This window comes from Rhinoraja longicauda, chromosome 42 (assembly GCF_053455715.1).
Source record: "Rhinoraja longicauda isolate Sanriku21f chromosome 42, sRhiLon1.1, whole genome shotgun sequence".
Taxonomy (NCBI): domain Eukaryota; kingdom Metazoa; phylum Chordata; class Chondrichthyes; order Rajiformes; family Arhynchobatidae; genus Rhinoraja; species Rhinoraja longicauda.
Genome location: NC_135994.1, coordinates 7,618,132 through 7,635,240, shown reverse-complemented (window position 1 = coordinate 7,635,240; position 17,109 = coordinate 7,618,132). Strand labels below are relative to the sequence as shown.

At 41.0% G+C, this 17,109-nt stretch overlaps 1 protein-coding gene across 1 annotated transcript in view; it reads right to left on the bottom strand.

The window, feature by feature from the left end:
- LOC144611910 (vitamin D3 receptor B-like) overlaps positions 1-17,109 on the bottom strand; it is a 172,145-nt gene that overhangs the window by 101,864 nt on the left and 53,172 nt on the right. Inside the window, exon 2 of the mRNA XM_078431231.1 lies at positions 13,357-13,453. The gene's annotated coding sequence lies outside the window, so the exon portion shown is untranslated. The remainder of the gene's footprint in view (positions 1-13,356; positions 13,454-17,109) is intronic.

Genomic DNA, 17,109 nt, shown 5'->3' with positions numbered 1-17,109 from the left:
GCACAGACATATGTCAAGGAAGGGGCCCCTGTAACAGACTGTTAGATTCAATTGGTTGGAATGCTCCAGAATCTTTCACAGCAACAAACTTAATCCTGTTCAGCAAAGCTTCTTTCTTAGTGAGTAGCACAAGTCACCAGAGGTACTATGGATCAAAAGCGTGGCTTTGTGATAAATCTATTAAAAGCAGCTCTCATCTGAGTCATGTGCTGTATGCAGAACTTCACCTTGCCTCTCTAGAGTTAGTTTTACATTGCGGGCACAATAGTGTTAAATCAGTGACTGTAAACACGTCATGTGCAACTATGTGTGATGTCCTAGAACATTTATACTGGGATTTTAACTTGGTTCAGTTTGTGAGGTCTATTGATGTTGAAGGGAATAGAATCATACTAATATAAACATTTTTGCAACTGTTCCTTGCCATTGACAGTAAATGGCTGTAGTTTTGTGCGTAGCTGGTTGTTGTGCCCTACTTACCTGCCATACTTTGTGGTGGAAACATACGAGTATCGATACACAATTAACTTATCCCTGACTTCATGTCTAAGGATGGCTTCCCTCCCTTCTGATGGAGAGCCTGAAGCTTCATGAATACCGCTTATCATCAGATAATACCGCCTGGAACCATGAGATTTTATTTTCTGCAATAACCTTTGATGCAGCACATTATCAAATGCATTCTCAAAAACAGTACATATACCAATTGCCCTTAATCCACAGCGCATGTTACTTCAAAGGACTCCAATAAATTGATCAAATGATTTACCTTTCACAAAACCACTTTGAATTTGCCTTATTTTTCAAAGCACCCTGCTGTAACATCTTTAGTAATAGTTTCTAACATTTTCCCTGTGACAGATATTAAGCTAACTGGCTTGTAGTTTCCTGCCTCCCTCCCTTTCTGACGAAAGGAGTTATATTTGCTATTTTCCAATCTAAAGACACCTTACCTGAATCTAGGGAAGACTAATGTTAAAATTAATATATCAACGATCCAACTAGCTAATTCTTTTCAGATCTTGAGATGATGTCCATCATTTGGAGTATTTGGAGTATTGTGTGCAGTTCTGGTCACCCTAATACAGGAAAGATATGGAGGTTTTGGAGAGGGTGCAGATGAGGTTTACCAGTATCCTGCCTGGATTAGAGGGTTTCAACTACAGGGAGAGGTAGGATGGACATGCATTGTTTTCTCTGGAATGTCAGAGGTTGAGGGGAGACTTGATATAGGACATGGTAAAGATGAACGTCCATGGTAAAGATGAGTGAACGGGGGCCTGGAACCTGAAAGTTATTAAAGATTTGAAGGGCATGTGAGGTGTTTTGGACGTAGGTGGGAAGAGATTGGACAAGGGGGGTGGAATAGAATCGAGGTACGTGGAGATGAGTTCAGTGGGGCAGGAGCAGGCAGAAACCATGGGTTTGCTACTGCAGTTCTGTTTTGAGGATTTTCAGGAGGAGGTAGAAGCGGGTGTGGGTAGGGGAACGATGAGGTTGGATGCTGTGGAGTGCAGATCAGCAGAGACGATGAAATCATAGATAGCCTGGGAGATAATGGCCTGGTGCTCATCTGTGGGGTCATGGTCAAGGGGTACGTATAAGGAGGTTTCCGAGAGCTGGCGCCTGGCCTCCGCACAGTAGAGGTCAGCCCACCAGACTCCTTTGTCGGTGGGTTTGATGATAATTGTTGCGAAGTGAGCGGGGCAGGTTTGATGCAAATGTCGGGATTGTGGTGGGTTTCATGGTAATGTCGGGTCTGATCTGCCATCTATCTTTTGCATTATATGCTTTCCCTTCAAGTCTGATAGCATATCTTTTTTTTTCTTCCTGTTGGAATGCATCTATTCTGAGTATTCCGAAAGATCTCATTAAATGTTAGTCGCTGCATCTCAAATGACTGAACCCTTCAGCTGATATGCCAGTTTACCTGCTTAGCTCTGCCTTCATGACTTCCTAATTGCCCTTATTTATGGTTTAAAATACAAGTCCTGGACCCATTCTTCTCTCCTTCAAACTGAATGTAAAATTAAGTTATATTATAATTACTGCTTACGGAGGGTGCTTTCACTACGATGTCATTAATTAATCCCTTTTCATTCACGAAGCTGAAAAAAGATACAGTTCTATAGGATTAAATTTCCAGGCAAATCCATTGTACTGATGTCGATTTGAGGAGTAAATACAAGCCAGAGATGGCGAAAGAAAGATTCTAAGGGGAGTAGGAGGTAACCGTGGCTGGCAAGGGAAGTTAGGGATGGAATAAAACTAAAAGAAAAGATGTATAACACAGCAAAGAATAGCGGGAAGCCAGAGGATTGGGAAACTTTCAAAGGACAACAGAAAGTAACAAAACGGGCAATGCGGGCTGAAAAGATGAAGCACGAGGGGAAGCTGACCAAGAATATAAAGAAGGACAGTAAAAGCTGCTTTAGATATGTTAAGAGAAAAAGAGTAGCAAAGTCAAATGTGGGTCCCTTGAAGGCAGACACGGGTGATATTATTATGGGTAACAAGGAAATGGCAAAAGAGTTGAACAGGTACTTCGGATCTGTCTTCACTAAGGAAGACACAAACAATCTCCCAGATGTACAGGAGGACAGAGGATCTAGGGGGATAGAGGAACTGAAAGAAATTTGCATTAGGCGAGAAATAGTATTGGGTAGACTGATGGGACTGAAGGTTGATAAATCCCCAACGCCTGATGGTCTGCATCCCAGGGTACTCAGGGAGGTGGCTCTAGAAATAGTGGACACATTGGTGATCATTTTCCAATGTTCAATAGATTCAGGATCAGATCCTGTGGATTGGAGGACAGTTAATGTTATCCCACTTTTCAAGAAAGGAGCGAGAGAGAGAAAACAGGGAATAACAGACCAGTTAGCCTGACATCAGTGGTGGGGAAGATGCTGGAGTCAATTATTAAAGAGGTAATAATGGTGCATTTGGATAGCAGTAAAAGGATAAGTCCAAGTCAGCATGGATTTATGAAAGGGAAATCATGCTTGACTAATCTTCTGGAATTTTTTGAGGATGTGACAAGTAAAATGGATGAAGGGGAGCCAGTGGATGTAGTGTATCAGACTTTCAGAAAGCCTTTGATAAGTTCCCACACGGAAGATTGGTGAGCAAAATTAGAGCATATGGTATTGGGGGTAGGGTGTTGACATGGATAGAGAATTGGTTGGCAGACAGGAAGCAAAGAGTAGGAGTAAACGGGTCCTTTTCAGAATGGCAGGCAGTGGCGAGTGGAGTGCCGCAAGGCTCGGAGTTGGGGCCGCAACTGTTTACCATATATATATTAATGATTTGGATGAAGGAATTAGAAGTAACACTAGCAAGTTTGCAGATGGCACAAAGCTGGGTGGCAGTGTGAAGTGTGAAGAGGACGTTAGGAGGTTGCAGGGTGACCTGGACAGGTTGAGTGAGTGGGCTGATGTGTGGCAGATGCAGTATAATATAGATAAATGTGAGGTTATCCACTTTGCGGCAAAAACAAGGAGGCAGATTATTATCTCAATGGTGTCAGGTTAGGTAAAGGGGAGGTGCAGCGAGACCTGGGTGTCCTTGTACACCAGTCACTGAAGGTTGGCGTGCAGGTACAGCAGGCAGTGAAGAAAGCTAATGGCATGTTGGCCTTCATAACGAGAGGATTTCAGTATAGGAGTAAAGAGGCTCTTCTGCAGTTGTATAGGGCCCTGGTAAGACCACATCTGGAGTATTGTGTACAGTTTTGGTGTCCTAATTTGAGAAAGTGCAGCGTAGGTTCACGAGATTGATCCCTGGGATGGAGGGACTGTCATATGAGGAAAGATTGAAAAGACAAGGCTTGTATTCACTGGCGTTTAGAAGGATGAGAGGGGATAGACAATAGACAATAGACAATAGGTGCAGGAGGAGGTCATTCGGCCCTTCGAGCCAGCACCGCCATTCAATGTGATCATGGCTGATCATTCTCAATCAGTACCCCGTTCCTGCCTTCTCCCCATACCCCCTGACTCCGCCATCCTTAAGAGCTCTATCCAGCTCTCTCTTGAACGCATTCAGAGAATTGGCCTCCATTGCCTTCTGAGGCAGAGAATTCCACAGATTCACAACTCTCTGACTGAAAAAGTTTTTCCTCATCTCAGTTCTAGATGAGAACTTATCTTAGATCTTATGGAAACATAAAATTGTAATAGGACTGGACAAGCTAGATGCAGGAAAAATGTTCCCAATGTTGGGCGAGTCCAGAACCAGGGGCTAAAGTCTTAGAATAAAGGGGAGGCCATTTAAACTGAGGTGAGAAGGAACTTTTTCACTCAGAGAGTTGTGAATTTGTGGAATTCTCTGCCACAGAGAGCAGTGGAGGCCAAATCACTGGATGAATTTAAGAGAGAGTTAGATAGAGCTCTGGGGGGTAGTGGAACCAAGGGATATGGGGAGAAGTTGGGCACAGGTTACTGATTGTAGATGATCAGCCATGATCACAATGAATGGCGGTGCTGGCTCGTAGGGCCGAATGGCCTACTCCTGCACCTATTTTCTATGTTTCTATAACTTCCCACATGATATTTGCAACTTAGAACTAACATGCTTTATTACTTTCCCAGTTTTGATTAAGAGTCTTTGGCCTGAAGCACTGACTTTACAGAAGCTACATGACTTGCTGAGTATTTCCAATATTTCCGATTTCCGATTTTTTTCCGATTTGTTTTTTCCAAGATTTTTTGATTTTCATTTGGGTATCTTTTCTACTTTTCAAAATAGTATCATTAGATCTTTCTTGTCAATGCTTAGAAAGCTGACTTCACTTGAATTAACATCTAATTCTTTGATATAACACTTCTGACAGTGCAACATTCCCTTTGTACCATCATGGACATGTTAGCGTAGAGGTTTGTTGAAAGGTTTCTAAAATGAAACTTGAACCCACTGCTAGCATCTATGTGACAATGTGAAAAATTGCCCAGGTATGTCATATTCACAAATAACAGGACAAATCCTTAATATCAAGGGAAATCACTCTTGGCCCCACCTCAATGTCGTGTTTGGACCAAGGTTGGATGAACTAAATTGAAACATCAGCAAGTGGGCTATTTGTGAGTAATTGGTATTGTTGCATTGATAACATAGATGATGATTGAGAGACAACTGATGCGGTGGTAACTTGGTGTGCTGGATTTTGTCTGGATTGTTTCGATTATCTTAAATATTGTTGAAATTGCATTCATCCAGACACACACACACAGAATCAAGTTTTCTTCTTCTTGGGGAGTCCCTCCGGATCGAGGATGACTTGCTTCTACTCCTAGTCTGTGGGTTCCGAGGTGACTGATGAGGCCAATGTGGGACTCGGAGACATTTCCACAGATGGGGTAGAGGTTGCCTGAAGGGGTGAATGGGTACTTTGTGAGATGATGTGCTTCTTCCATTGCTTATGCCTTTGTGTGATCCCAATGCATACCAAGGTTTGAAATACCATCCTGAAAGCTCCACCTTTGAGAGATCATGGGCCAAAGATTCTCAGAAGACAGTGAGGACAGGAACTTGAGCCACGGGATGATCAAGCCTCCTTGACCAAATCAAGGAATGATCAATCACATCACTCTTTGATGCAGAGTTTGAGCATAGCTTTGAGCATAGCTTTGAATCTTACTGTCTGGCAATTTCTTCCCAGAGACTGGGATTTTGTGTTTTTATTTTGGAATAGAATATCATTTTTGGGAGTCTGATGTCAAATGACGTGGCCTGTTCGTGTAGCTAGCTGAGTGTAACTACAGCCTTGTTGTTGGGAATTTTGACCTGGGCACACTGACTCTGATTTGCTTATCCTTCCACTGAATTAGGAGGAATTTTAGATACAGTGTTGATGGCATTTTTCGAGAGTTTAAGTGCCTACAGTTGGCAGTCCAGGTCTCAGAAACATTGGGAGGGCAGAGATCATACACAGCCTCTGAACGGCATTACTCTGTCGCCACAGCATTTATGTGACTGGCCTACTTGAGTTCCTGGTCCATAACGAGCGCCGAGGATATTGATAGAGGGGAGCTTGGCAATAGCAATATCTGTGATTGTCCAGCTTTAGTGGTGAGACACAACTGCTGGATATGGGCACTGCCTGACTCTTCTATGGTGTGAATGTTGCTTGCCATTCACCAACCCACACCTGATTTCTGCCAGCAGGTATGGATTGCTTCAATGTCTGTGAAGATTTGCAAATGAAACTGAACATGATGCATCAGCAGCAAAGCTCCCACTTCCGGCCTCATGCAGCAGCTGAAGGTAGCTGTGCCTAGGTCACCGGCCTGAAGAACTCCTGCAGTGATGTCCTGGGGGTGGAGCAGTTGACCTGCAAAAAATTTCCTCTTTATCACATTGTGAAACGATGCCAAACCAAAGTTAGGAGGAAACAAAACCTGAGGTTTAGAGCCCTTACATACTTAAGATACTTAAGCCATACTAAGGAAAAAGCAACAAGACACACAGCCACATAAAATAAAATTTAACATAAACATCCACCACAGCGGATTCCACATTCCTCACTGTGATGGAAGGTAATAAAGTTCAATCGTCTTCCTCTTTGTTCACCCGCGGTCGGGGCTGTTGAACCATCCGCAGTTCGCCGCTGCCGACGGTCCGATGTCCAAAGACCTCGCGTCGGGATGATCGAAACTCCGGCGTTGGTACGGTTGAAACTCTCTCTGCGGCTCGGAGCTCCCACGTCTGCCTCTTCTTACCAGATACCGCGGGCTTCACGGCGTTAAAGTCCACAGGCCCCAGTCGAGCTCTCCAGTCGATCCTCGGCAAAGGACCGCAAGCTTCGATGTTAAAGTCCGCGCAGCGCCCACGACCGGTCTTGAAGCGTGGGGCCTTCAGGAAAGGCCGCATCAATCCATGATGATAGGCCGCAGTGGGAACGGAGATACGATACGGAGAAACATTGCATCTCCATCGAGGTAAGGGATTGAAAAAAATGTTCCCCAATTCCCCCCCCCCTCCACCCCCCACATAAAACAAACCAAGAAACACTAAAACACACTTTTAACGCATACTTAAAATAATAAAAAACAGTAGAAAGGACAGACTGTTGGCGAGGCAGCCAGTGCTGGTGGCGCCACCCGGTGTATATACTGCCTTATTCAAAGCACTCCCTTTATATTTAACTAGTGAGGTAAGCGAAACAAGTAGAGTAGTGATGGAAATTAGGATGATTAAAGAAGAGGAGGTATGGACACTTTTGAAGAATATAAAAGTGGATAAGTCTCCAGGTCCTGATAGGATATTCCCTAGGACATTGAGGGAAGTTAGTGCAGAAATAGCAGGGGCTATGACGGAAATATTTCAAACGTCATTAGAAACAGGGATGGTGCCGGAAGATTGGCGCATTGCGCATGTTGTGCCTTTGTTTAAAAAAGGTTCTAAAAGTAAACCTAGCAATTATAGACCTATTAGTTTGACGTCTGTGGTGGGAAAATTAATGGAAAAGATACTTAGGGACAATATATATAATTATTTGGATAATCAAGGCCTGATTAGAAACAGTCAACATGGATTTGTGCCTGGAAGGTCATGTTTGACTAATCTTCTTGAATTTTTTGAAGAGGTTACCAGGGAAATTGATAAGGGCAAGGCTGTGGATGTTGTCTATATGGACTTCAGTAAGGCATTTGACAAGGTTCCACATGGAAGGTTGATTAAGAAGGTTAAATCGTTGGGTATTAATAGTGAGGTTGCAAGATGGATTCAACAATGGCTGAATGGGAGATACCAGAGGGTAACGGTTGACAATTGTATGTCAGGTTGGAGGCCAGTGTCTAGTGGAGTGCCCCAAGGATCTGTGTTGGGTCCACTGTTGTTTGTCATTTACATTAATGATCTGGATGATGGTGTGGCAAATTGGATTAGTAAATATGCAGATGATACCAAGATAGGTGGAGTAGTTGATAGTGAGGTAGATTTTCAAAGTCTACAGAGAGACTTGGGCCTTTTGGAAGGGTGGGCTGAAAGATGGCAGATGGAGTTTAATGCTGATAAGTGTGAGGTGCTGCATTTTGGTAGGACAAATCAAAATAGGACGTACAGGGTAAATGGTAGGGAATTGAGGAATGCAGTGGAACAGAGGGATCTGGGAATAACTGTGCATTGTTCCCTGAAGGTGGAATCTCATGTGGATAGGGTGGTGAAGAAGGCGTTTGGTATGCTTGCCTTTATAAATCAGGGCATCGAGTATAGAAGTTGGGATGTAATGTTGAAATTGTACAGGGCATTGGTGAGGCCGAATCTGGAGTATGGTGTGCAGTTCTGGTCGCCAAATTATAGGAAGGATGTCGACAAAATGGAGAGGGTACAGAGGAGATTTACTAGAATGTTGCCTGGGTTTCAGCACTTAGGCTACAGAGAGAGGTTGAACAGGTTGGGTCTTTATTCTTTGGAGCGTAGAAGGTTGAGGGGGGACTTGATAGAGGTTTTTAAAATTATGAGAGGGACGGACAGAGTTGACGTGGGTAGGCTTTTCCCTTTGAGAGTGGGGAAGATTCCAACAAGGGGACATAGCTTCAGAATTGAGGGACAAAGGTTTAGGGGTAACATGAGGGGGAACTTCTTTACTCAGAGGGTTGTGGCTGTATGGAATGGGCTTCCGGTGGAAGTGGTGGAGGCTGGCTCGATTTTATTATTTAAGAGTAAATTGGATAGGTATATGGATAGGAGGGGATTGGAGGGTTATGGTCTGAGTGCAGGTAGATGAGACTAGGTCAGGGAGAATGGTCGGCGTGGACTGGTAGGGCCGGACAGGCCTGTTTCCATGCTGTAGTTGTTATATGTTATATATGTTATGGCATCGTCTCATTTACAATTTTTCAACAATTTTCGGACTTTCGTAGTTTGGGTGATTTTGGGTGGGTATCCTGAAGAAGGGTCTCAACCTGAAACGTCACCTATTCCTTCTCTCCAGAGATGCTGCCTGTCCTGCTGAGTTACTCCAGCTTTTTGTGTCTATTTTCAGTGTAAACCAGCATCTGCAGTTCCTTCCTACGCAGAGCCAGTCATGGTCACTGCATCATGGGAATTTACCCATTTTAAGAGTTATCACTCAGAATGGTTTGGGGGGCAATTTGAAAATTTAAAAAAGCATTATGTCAGCAACAAATTGGATAGTTTCCTGAATCTTTCTTTTCCTGTATATTGCAAAAGTATTTGAACAGAAAGCACCCTCCTAAATTTCCATCTCACTTCAAATATAGGTCTGAACAGGTATACATTACACTAACTACTAGACTTATTAAATTAGTGTAAGGTACACTAACTTGGAAACCCAATCCATTTGTAACAGCTGGTCTAATCTATGCAATGTTTGAATGGTGGATTCACTACCATTTACAGAAAAGAACTGTAACTTCATTAATGAAATTGCTTTGTTGAGGCATTAGGGAATTCAACTGCAAAATATAGTACAGGTTAAATTAGAGTAGAAAATGCATATGGTGGCACGAATAGAAAGCAAAAGATGGGTTAACATTAAAGTGCTGGTAAAGACCAAAGTATTGAACATTCCCTCAGATTTGACCTATTGTTCAGATCTTTTATTTTCCAATTTCTAACTGAGATTTCTAGCATTTGTTGTGTGCCCTTTTCCTTAATTATTTACTGTGCACAGACTACTAAAATGTAACATATTAAGATTTACATGAAACTATTCCATGAAAACAGCAAAGGTGGACAGCCTATCTCTTTTTTCAAATAAATAGCATGTCAAGAGTAACAGGAACCAGGAGAGATGACAAAGGTAAACTGAGAAGACCAAAGATCATCTACTTCATAATTCTATGAACCTCTATTATGGCTGAGACTTAACATATTCACAACAAGGTAGGGAATTTCTAAAAGTAAGCTTGTATCTCTTCAGATGTGAATGACTAGGTAATTTGGCTGCAGGATAAATAAATCCTCTTTTCTTAATTGAGCCACAAGTGAGGAAGGATATAAAGGATAAACAGAATATCACTCAAGGCAAAACAAATAGATGCAACAATAATAAACCAGTCGGTGAATTATCTTTGCCTGTCGGTGGGGATAAAAACCTTCACCTGGAATTGCACATTGGAAGGTGATAAGGAAGATGACTAGGAAAGTGACCGATCTTAACTTGTCTTAAACTTATCTTAAATTGATTGGGACAATAATGCAACAGCAGAGGGAAATGGATGTCTAGAGTTAAATGCAAGGGGGCTATGACAATTTTTGAAGAATGAAGAGGAGGAGTAACCATCATTAATTTGATTGCGTAACAGGATTATCAAAGTTTCATTACATATTTGGTCTTTAGGTACCAGTTTAGTTTAGTTTTAGTTTAGTTTAGAGATACAGCGTGGAAACAGGCCCTTCGGCCCACCGGGTCCGCGCCAACCAGTGACCCCCGCATATTAACACTATCCTACACACACGAGGGGCAATTTTTATATTTACCAAGCCAATTTACCTATATTTCTATATGTTTTTGGAGTGTGGGAGGAAACCAAAGATCCCGGAGAAAACCCACGCGGTCAGGGGGAGAACGTACAAACTCCGTACAGACAGCACCCGTAGTCGGGATCGAACCCAGGTCTCTGGTGCTGCAAGCACTGTAAGGCAGCAACTCTACCGCTGCGCCACCGTGGCCGCCAGTTATTATGACAATAACTTCACATTGTGACGACTGGAGGATTACCAAATTTTAAGAGGGTTTAAGAGGACCAACATTAAGCGCTTTGAAGTCTTAGGGATGCTTGGTCAGAATATGGTTTGTACACAATGTTTCATTCCACTTTCAACTACTCAGGCACTGAAATAGTTCATGTCTTGACAATAGAAATGGCAAGTAACATTCACGCTACGCAATTGTTAGGCAATGACCACGTCGAACAAGAGAGTCAAAACACCTCCCTTTAACTCTCATCACCAAGTGCCTGACCATCAACAGGCCAAAAATCACAGTTGATCAGAAACTCAACTGAACCAGCCATTAAAAATACTGTGCTTCCAAGAGCAGTTAAGATTCAGGGTATCTTGTGGCAAATGGCACACACTCCTAACAACCAACACTGTTTCCACCATCTGCAAGGCATGTCAGGAGTGCAGAATACTATCCACTTGCCTGGATGAGAGCTGCACCAACAACACTCAACAAATTCAGTATTATCCAGAATAAAGCAGCCCACTTGATTAGCACCCCAACCATCACCCTAAACATTCAATCCCTCCATTGCAAGCTGCACCACCTACAAAATGCATTACAGTGTTTCTCCAAGGCTTCTTTGATGGCACCTTCCAAACCTGCAACCCCAATCTCCAAGAAGGAAAATGCAGAAAGTGTTTGGAACCATTACCTGCAGGTTCCCCTCCAAGTTGCACACCACACTGGCATGAAAAATATCACTGTTCCTTCATTGTTGCTGGATCTAAATCTTGAAGCTCTCTAACTAACAATACTGTGAGACTACTTTCACCAGAAGGACTGCAACAGTTCAAGCAAGTAGTTTACTAGGAGAGATAGAATTAAGATTTATACAACATCCCTTAGAACCTCAGTCTGTCACAAAACATTTTAAATCCAACTGTTTCTGTAGTGTAGTTGTTAGATAGGACGTACAACTGTCATTTTGTGCAAATCATCTGCAGATAAACCATTTCAACTTTTGCAATGTTTGACAAGTGATAAATATTGCCCTGAACACAGGAACTTGCCTGCTCTTTTTTGCTTTGTGCCATCAAATCTTTTATATTCATTTAAAAAGGCAGATAAAGACAGTGCCTCCAAAAGGACAGATACCCTTCAGTATCCAACTGGAGTTCCAGTTTGGATTTTGTGCTCAAGTCTCTGCAGGGAAATGTGAACACTTAACCTTCTGACTCGAGGTAAATTCTTGGCTCAGTCTGTTTCCCTTTTTTTCCAAGAAGGAAACGGGATGAATTTTTAGAAAACCAAGTATAGGTGCTGCAAGATAAGTTGTAGAACGACACACAAAGTACTCCGTGGGAGACAGAAATACAGATAGTGATACTTGAGCTGAAAGAAAATAATTGGCATGGAAAATAAGAGAATCGGAGGGTCTCAAATGACAATAAATTAGAGCTACTGCAACAATACTTTGTGGTAACATGTAAAACAAATATGCACCTACAACCAAAAGGACAAAGATAACCTGATCAAAAATAATTGCAAAGGCATGAGTTCACACATATCTACTATTCAGCTTTATGACTGAAGGGCAATTAAACATTGCCTCACTTATCCCTGCCAATATATAGGTTGATACCAAATATTCTTCAAATTTGGAAAACTCAGTGGATTCCTATACTTACTTGACCTAAAGGCTAAGATTTTAGTCACTGTTACCACACAGAAAACACAACAGCCAATGCGCATTGCATGATGCCACAATGTGATAATGACAAAAATGATTTAGTGATGTTGAGAAATAAAAATTGGCCAGGCCACCAGGGATAACTTCTCTGTTCTTCTTCAAGATAATGTAATGGGATCATTCACATATAACCAAGTGGACAGATGGAGCCAAGGCATATTTTTTGAACATTTCCACCTCTGACAATGAGGTATTCACCCACCACTGCAATAGATTATTAGCCTATTTTTTTGTGCTCAAATTGAATATTCCAGCTTCCTATGCAACATAAGTGGCTTCTGCCTAATATCCAGGTCTTGTAGACCATTGTCATTACAGCTCTATAATCAAACACCTTCTTCAAGGGCGTTAAGCATTCTTGCAATTTGATCTCCAAAATATTTTCTGTGAATTTTGTCTCCTACTGAAAGCTCTTCTCTTCCTCCTCCTCGTCCCCCCTCTTTGTACAGCTTGTTTGTATGCTCATTTTGTATGCTCGTTTTCCCAACAGTGCTTAAAGCCAAGAAGTATTCCACCAGGCCATTCATGCCTCGAAGCAACTAACTGGTTTTCAAACCCTGAAGTCCTTAGAAAAACAATTTGAGTTGGACAGTTGGACAATTCCCTGTAGAATATTGAAAAGAACCAAACAATAGCATAGAATTTTACCCCAACCAAAAGTAATAATTAATCAACCAACGTAATAGTTAATCCTTCATGTTACCGAGCCTAGTTTTAAACATGGAAGGTTAAGGTATTTAGTCCAAAGCCTGGAGCTCCAAAATGGCAGCACCAGCATTAAATCATCAATGTTACAATCTGTCTGATCTACATCTTTAATAATGGCACTAGGATTGCACACGCATGCCAGAAACGTTGATATAGTACATTAACACACTGTGCCGTTTCCAAAAAAGTTCACAAACTCTCAATTTTGCTCTGCATCACTTAAGCAATCTAGAAAGAAGGCAATTCTATATCTCATTATTCTTACCTTCCCTACTTGATAAGCAACATCAGCTTGCTGAATTATACCTTCATCTTAAGTTGCTGATTTTTTAAGCACAATTTTGAAAACAGTTTCATTAAACCTGCCAAAAAAGAAAACAATGTTTTAGTCACACTGTTATATTTAAATGCCTTGCCATATGCTACAACTTGAATGTTACAGTATATTAAAATAAAGGTAAGCCTTATTTCTTTGTATCATCTCAAACATTCTTACAAAATAATAATCCTACATTTATGAAGATAGCAATTCCCAAAAACAAAACTAAATTGCTGTTGAATTAGTCTAGTCTATCAGAGACTGTGTTGCATAATCCAACTACTTACATCAGACCTTGCTCTTTTGTAGAAGCATAAGGATGAGCTTGCATAATTTAGTCTTTAGTGAATGCTACTTAAACTACACAATGCAGTTTGTGTGTATCATATGGAATCAGCCCACTATCTACACAGCAGCTGAACTAGAAATGTTAGACAGGGTTCATCCATCACCACATCTGCTTCTGTTCCTCTCAGATATCAGCTATTCTTTACATGACATGCACTAGGTTTACATTGCCAGGAGTGAATTATTGGCTTTTATCTACTGTGGTATTTTCACAGCAGAGAGCGGAGGAGGGAGAAAAAGTGGGGAGTGGGAAGGAGGTAGACATTAAAACTGATGGCCAACTCTTATCAGTTTTTTCACATTTTTGAGAATGCATGATTGTAACTCATATTCCTGCCACTGGGAGTGCTCATTTGTTTCAAAGCACTATGATTTTCAAGGGTTTCGCAAGCTTTTGCCCACAACTTTCCACCCATAACTTAATATGGAGCCAAAATTCCTCCTCCTTTAGCTGTGGGAATTTCTACAGTGAGAAACGAATAGCAAACTTGATTTCATCGCCATTTTTTTCATCTCTTAAAAATCCAAAGCAGAATTGTCATACTTACAATATGTAAATATTTAGTCCAGAAATCGGACACCCCTTTTTATTTATACTAGGAATGCAACATTGCTAAAAAGCCCTGTATTAATTACCCATTTATATATTCTTTTTTTTTTAGAAATTCAATTCTCTCATAGTGGTTATGCATCACTTCAAGGGTCTGGTAGATCTCTCCATTACCTCATCCCAATGATCATTCAGTGCAGTAACTGCTGGCACATTTAAACATGGATTATAAAAATACAAAATATTTAAATAACTACTGTGCCAGTGCTGAAGCAGATGCAGCAACAGCTGTGAATAATGGTGGTTCTCTCCAAACTACAAGGATAGATGATCTGAGAAATATCTGGAATAATGATATGTTTACTCTTCAGGATAGGTGTCCAGTGACCAAGACCTGATCAGAACTTGACAATGTACACGGCTTGCAAAAGCATCACCTTACCTACAACAAAATAGCCAGCTAATAAAAAAGGATATAACATGCAATGGTTTGAGCAAAGAAATATTGAAGATTTTCCCTACTTTGTTTTACCATCAGAGGAATGGATCAATTATAATATCGTGGTATCTAAATTTAAGCCCAAGTTCTGAAAATATTCAGTTTCTTCTAAGCTCCAAATCTTATTCTCTTAACGCTTCTCCCTTCATGAATCTCCTATTAATATTAAAAATAATATAACTCTCAATGGAACTCCTAAGGACTTCAAATAGCCTTTTATGTCTTCCTTTTACAATCTTTGAACTTTAAAGTGTTTGATATCATTTAACAATTACTTGATTTATCTCCTTTATCTCAAACCTTGGTAGTGACCTAGTTTCCAAATAAGGCTTAGGATTGTTTACGACAAACTAAGACTACAAAATCAAAGATTACTATTAGAACAAATTGACTGGAATGCATTTGGAGCATTCTTACACCCAATCTTTTCAAAACCATGTATTAACTCACTGGCGGCACGGTAGCGCAGCGGTAGAGTTGCTGCTTTACAGCGAATGCAGCGCCGGAGACTCAGGTTCGATCCTGACTACGGGTGCTGCACTGTAAGGAGTTTGTACGTTCTCCCCGTGACCTGAGTGGGTTTTCTCCGAGATCTTCGGTTTCCTCCCACACTCCAAAGACGTACAGGTATGTAGGTTAATTGACTGGGTAAAATGTAAAAATTGTCCCTAGTGGGTGTAGGATAGTGTTAATGTGTACGGGGATCGCTGGGCGGCACGGACTTGGTGGGCCGAAAAGGCCTGTTTCCGGCTGTATATATATGATATGATATGATAAAATGCTGCAATGTAGGGAAAGTGCCATTAGCAACATTGATATACTGCAAACATTTTAGGTTTATTACTGTCATGTGTACCAAAGTACAGTGAAAAGCTTTGTTTTGCATGCTATCCAAAAAGATCAGAAATACCATACGTAGATACAAACAGTTCAAACTCAAGGACACTAGATAGAGCAAGGTGGTAGGTACAGAGTGCAGAATATAGTTCTCAGCATTGTAGCACATCAGTTCCATGCACAAAGTCCAATGTCCACAATGGGGTAGAGGTGAATCGGACAATACCCTAGCTTATGGAATGACCGTTAAGAAACCTCATAACAGAGGGGAAGGAGCTGGTGTATACTTTCAGGCTTCTGTACCTTCTGCCGGACAGAAGCATTTGATCAGTCTTACTTTTAAAAAAACTGCTTTTATAACATCTTCATAATTAGGTTCAGTTTGCTAAAATATGGATTATACAATGGAATTGTGACCTCCAGAAACAACCTTTGCTGTACCTTTCCACAAATTCAAGGATATAACTATGTCAGTATCCAAATATGGGGGTGAGAAATCACTGGCCAAATGTAAACAGCACATGTACTAGGAATAAATTAACATGTAAGGACAGGAATAGCAACACTGATTAATTAATTGGAAGTAATATTCAACTGCACCCTGTTTTAAGATATTTTAGATCAAGTCATCCAAACCGACTGATGGTCCACATGCAGCGTGTGAACCCGATACTAATTAAAATATACAATTATCACAGTCTACATTGGCCCCAGAACATATTCTCGCCCTTTGTCCACATGAAAGGATCACCAGGATTCTATTAATTACTCTCCAGTGAACAGCTAAACATTGAATACGGTGGCTAACCACTATTAGCTGATATAGTGAATGATTGAAATGCATCAGAATCAGTTGCCAGCAAATGCAATATAGAACAGTTTGCTAAATAAAAGTTAAAGCTCTGCGATTTCAAGATAATTACAGGTAAAGAATACTGATGATTCAATTTGAAAGGATTGTCAAACACATTATTACCAGGAAATCATGCTCTTCATTGACTTGTGCTTTTTTTGTTACTTGGAGACGGCACTGATTGTGTGCAGATAGTATTATTTTGTACGGTGTCTGGTATCTTTTTATGTTACAGTAAATCTCCAATAATTCTCACTCTGGGGATTTTGCAGTAGACTGGCAGATTATCCAGACTATTGGATATTATTCCTATTAATACACCAATACACCTTTAATTCATCCTTTTTAAAATGTTACTCAGTGGTATAATAAATTCTCTGGTGAACTAGGAGAGTTTAAAGGGAGCAGGGAAAACAAAACCAAATGGAATTATTTTGGATTAAAGTGAGTTTAAAGGGAGAGTGGAATGGCCCAGTTTGTGTTTAAATGGAACATGGGAAAGGGGGCCCTGGTGAGCCAGATTTCCGAACAGTGAAAAAACAGATTATTAGCATTTTACTGTACATACACATTTTTGGTATCATACCATACTCAGATGCAAAAAGAATCCTA